The sequence below is a fragment of the Populus nigra genome, chromosome 2 (genome assembly GCF_951802175.1).
Source record: "Populus nigra chromosome 2, ddPopNigr1.1, whole genome shotgun sequence".
Lineage (NCBI taxonomy): Eukaryota > Viridiplantae > Streptophyta > Magnoliopsida > Malpighiales > Salicaceae > Populus > Populus nigra.
Window position 1 is genome coordinate 15,385,576 of NC_084853.1, and position 5,000 is coordinate 15,390,575.

Sequence of the window (5,000 nt, forward strand, 5' to 3'; positions counted from 1 at the left end):
TGGGCTGGACGATGGACTGTCCAGGCCAGGCAGGAAAATTTGTCGAGGGGACACGCTGACGAAACAGCGCTGGTTCAGGCACGGCGGGCAGTGTTGGAATCGGCAGCGCCGACGAAATCGGCAAAGTCGGCAGAATCGGCAGCGCAGATTTTTCGACGAACATGGGCTGGACGCTGGACTGGCCGGGCCATGCAGGAAAATTCATCGAGGGGACACGCTGACGAAACAGCGCTGGTTCAGGCACGGCGGGCAGTGGTGGAATCGGCAGCGCCGACGAAATCGGCAAAGTCGGCAGAATCGGCAGCGGGTGCTGGCGATGGGTCTGGACGGGCTGGATAGTCCAAGGCTCGACGAGAAAGACTGCTGGTTTAGACACTGGGGCAGTGGCAGCCCGCGGGACAGTGTCGGCAGATTCGGCAGCGCAGATTTGTGCGGCTGCAGGTTCGTCGGGGAAAATCGGCAGCGCAGATTTTGCGACGAACATGGGCTGGGCGATGGACTGTCCAGGCCAGGCAGGAAAATTTGTCGAGGGGACACGCTGACGAAACAGCGCTGGTTCAGGCACGGCGGGCAGTGTTGGAATCGGCAGCGCCGACGAAATCGGCAAAGTCGGCAGAATCGGCAGCGCAGATTTTTCGACGAACACGGGCTGGACGGTGGACTGTCCAGGCCAGGCAGGAAAATTTGTCGAGGGGACACGCTGACGAAACAGCGCTGGTTCAGGCACGGCGGGCAGTGTTGGAATCGGCAGCGCCGACGAAATCGGCAAAGTCGGCAGAATCGGCAGCGCAGATTTTTCAACGAACATGGGCTGGACGCTGGACTGGCCGGGCCATGCAGGAAAATTCATCGAGGGGACACGCTGACGAAACAGCGCTGGTTCAGGCACGGCGGGCAGTGGTGGAATCGGCAGCGCCGACGAAATCGGCAAAGTCGGCAGAATCGGCAGCGGGTGCTGGCGATGGGTCTGGACGGGCTGGATAGTCCAAGGCTCGACGAGAAAGACTGCTGGTTTAGACACTGGGGCAGTGGCAGCCCGCGGGACAGTGTCGGCAGATTCGGCAGCGCAGATTTGTGCGGCTGCAGGTTCGTCGGGGAAAATCGGCAGCGCAGATTTTGCGACGAACATGGGCTGGGCGATGGACTGTCCAGGCCAGGCAGGAAAATTTGTCGAGGGGACACGCTGACGAAACAGCGCTGGTTCAGGCACGGCGGGCAGTGTTGGAATCGGCAGCGCCGACGAAATCGGCAAAGTCGGCAGAATCGGCAGCGCAGATTTTTCGACGAACACGGGCTGGACGGTGGACTGTCCAGGCCAGGCAGGAAAATTCGTCGAGGGGACACGCTGACGAAACAGCGCTGGTTCAGACACGGTGGGCGCAGTGTTGGAATCGGCAGCGCCGAGAAAATCGGCAAAGTCGGCAGAATCGGCAGCAGGTGCTGGCGATGAGTCAGGACGGACTGGATAGTCCAAGGCTCGATGAGAAAGACCGCTGGTTTAGACACTGGGGCAGTGGCAGCCCGCGGGGCAGTGTCGGCAGATTCGGCAGCAGTGTCTGCCGATTCGGCAGCGTTGGCTTGTTGGCGCGGGGGGCCGATTCGAGTGGGGACTTGGGCAGCGGGCAGTGAAAGCAAGAGTTTCCCCGATGCTGCCGGGAAAAACGCTCCCCGGGATGGCCGGGTGAGATGACCCGGCGGCCCGCGACGGGTCATTCAATTCCATGCCCCGTCAACATAACTCCCGATGTACTGTTTGCTTTTTCGGAAGAAGAGATCCATCCCCCCATCCTCGGCCAGCCAAAAACGCTCCAATTAATGGCCGGGTGAGATGACCCGGAGGCCCGCGACGCGTCATTCAAATCACTGCCCTATCGGCTACAACTGCTGATGGGTGGGATTAGAGGCCTGCCATGGTGGTGAGGGGCGGCGAGGACCGTGAAAGCTAGAGTTTTTCAGAGGCTGCCGGGAAAAAGGCCCCTCGGGTGGCGGGGTGCGAGGACCAGGCGCGTCATTCAATTCTCTTCCCTATCAACTTGGCTCCCGTTGGCGGGATTGGAGGCCTACTGTTTGTTACAGGGCTAAAATCGTCAGGGGAAGAGCTGACGAAACAATGCTGGTTTGGATGCAGGGGGTAGTGTTGGAATCGGCAGCGCGGACAAAATCGGCAAAGTCGACAAAAAAGACTGTTGGTCTGGACATCGGGGCAGCGGCAGCCATGCCGACAGGGGGGGAAATCGGCAGCACAGATTTGTGCAGCTGCAGGTTCGTCGGGGAAATCGGCAGCGCAGATTTTTCGATGAACATGGGCTGGAAGATGGACTGTCCAGGCCAGGCAGGGAAATTCGTCAAGGGGACACGCTGACGAAACAGCGCTGGTTCAGGCACGGCGGGCAGTGTTGGAATCGGCAGCGCCGACGAAATCGGCAAAGTCGGCAGAATCGGCAGCGGGTGCTGGCGATGAGTCTGGACGATTTATAGTCCAGGGCTTGATGGAAAAGACTGTTGGTCCAGACAATGGGGCAGTGGCAGCGCGGATTTGTGCAGCTGCAGGTTCGTCGGGGAAAATCGGCAGCGCAGATTTTTCGACGAACAGGGGCTGGGCGCTGGACTGGCCGGGCCAGGCAGGAAAATTCGTCAGGGGGGCACGCTGACGAAAACAGGGGCTGCGGAGTGGAAAATCGGCAGCGCAGATTTTTCGACGAACAGGGGCTGGACCGGCCGGGCCAGGCAGGAAAATTCGTCAGGGGGGCACGCTGACGAAAAGAGGGGCTGCCGCGTGGAAAATCGGCAGCGCAGATTTTTCGACGAACAGGGGCTGGACGCTGGACTGGGCCAGGCAGGAAAATTCGTCAGGGGGCACGCTGACGAAAAGAGGGGCTGCCGCGTGGAAAATCGGCAGCGCAGATTTTTCGACGAACATTCGTCAGGGGGGCACGCTGACGAAAAGAGGGGCTGCCGCGTGGAAAATCGGCAGCGCAGATTTTTCGACGAACATTCGTCAGGGGGGCACGCTGAGGAAAACAGGGGCTGCCGCGTGGAAAATCGGCAGCGCAGATTTTTCGACGAACAGGGGCTGGATGCTGGACCGGCCGGGCCAGGCAGGAAAATTCGTCAGGGGGGCACGCTGACGAAAAGAGGGGCTGCCGCGTGGAAAATCGGCAGCGCAGATTTTTCGACGAACAGGGGCTGGACTGGCCGGGCCAGGCAGGAAAATTCGTCAGGGGGGCACGCTGACGAAAAGAGGGGCTGCCGCGTGGAAAATCGGCAGCGCAGATTTTTCGACGAACAGGGGCTGGACGCTGGACTGGGCCAGGCAGGAAAATTCGTCAGGGGGGCACGCTGACGAAAACAGGGGCTGCCGCGTGGAATGGCAGCCTACACGCAGATGCGAATTCGGCAGCGCACGATGGCTTGAGCAGGTCATGGGTTCGACTTGGCGCGATCTGAAACCTGGACGAGGGACTGTCGACGCTGGACGAGCCAGCGCGGTGGCCTGTCGTGCCCCGTTCAGGGGGGGCCTGCCGCGGAGACAGCCCTCGCGGGCTCGACAGCGCAGGCCAGCGTCCCCGACGTCGCTGGCCGCGGCAGGCGAGCTGCCGGGGTTCCCGCATTCCTACAAGAAAACGTCGTGCTTTCCACATGAAACCAATCCAGTAAAATCAGCCATATTTTTATGAGGCTGCCCACTGAATTTGGGGTCATTCCGGGCCGGTTCCTAGTTTTGCGGATTTACTCGATTTCTAATGGTAGGAAAATTAAAACAAATACTTCCCGACCTCGAAAAATTCTGGGAAAATTAATGAAGGTGGATTGGATTTTTGCCAACCTCTGTGCAAAATTTCAGCTCAAAATACCAAGAAATGAATTTTTTAGAGGGGGGGTGACAGCTGGGACCTAGTAGTGTCTCCCCCTGCCAGAGCTGCAATGACACTTATTGCTCTTTAGGGAGCCACCAGGCCGGCGCCCCTCAAAGACCACACGCGCGCGCGCGCCCGCCCGCGCTGGGCGCTGGGGCGCTGGGGCCTGAGGGCCTGGGGCCCTTGGGGGCCCTTGGGCGCGCGCGCGCGGCCCCCGCAGCCATGCCGCGCCTGCGCGACGCGCGGACAGCCCCTGCTGGCTTGCTCTCTCGCCCGCGGGGGGGCTGCCTTCGGGCCCTGGCCCCCCGCGTTCTGGCCTGCCCCCTGCGTGGGAGAGGCTAGGCGCTGCAGGGGCCAGCCCGACGTCGCTGGCCGCGGCAGGCGACAGCCCGACATCGCTGGCCGCGGCAGGGGCCAGCCCGACGTCGCTGGCCGCGGCAGGCGACAGCCCCTGCTGGCTTGCTCTCTCGCCCGCGGGGGGGCTGCCTTCGGGCCCTGGCCCCCCGCGTTCTGGCCTGCCCCCCGCGTGGGAGAGGCTAGGCGCTGCAGGGGCCAGCCCGACGTCGCTGGCCGCGGCAGGCGACAGCCCCTGCTGGCTTGCTCTCTCGCCCGCGGGGGGGCTGCCTTCGGGCCCTGGCCCCCCGCGCTCTGGCCTGCCCCCCGCGTGGGAGAGGCTAGGCGCTGCAGGGGCCAGCCCGACGTCGCTGGCCGCGGCAGGCGAGCCGCCGGGGTTCCCGCATTCCTACAACAAAACGTCGTGCTTTCCACATGAAATCAATCCAGTAAAATCAGCCATATTTTTATGAGGCTGCCCACTGAATTTGGGGTCATTCCGAGCCGGTTCCTATTTTTTCCGATTTCCTCGATTTTTAATGGTAGGAAAATAAAAAAAAATACTTCCCGACCTCGAAAAATTCTGGAAAAATTAATAAAGTTGGATTGGATTTTTGCCAACCTCTGTGCAAAATTTCAGCTCAAAATACCAAGAAATGAATTTTTTAGAGGGGGGGTGACAGCTGGGACCTAGTAGTGTCTCCCCCTGCCAGAGCTTCAATGACACTTATTGCTCTTTAGGGGGGTGCCCCCTGACTGGCCATGGGGCGCGCTGGCCTGGCGCCCATAGGCCTGCCGCGGGGGATATGT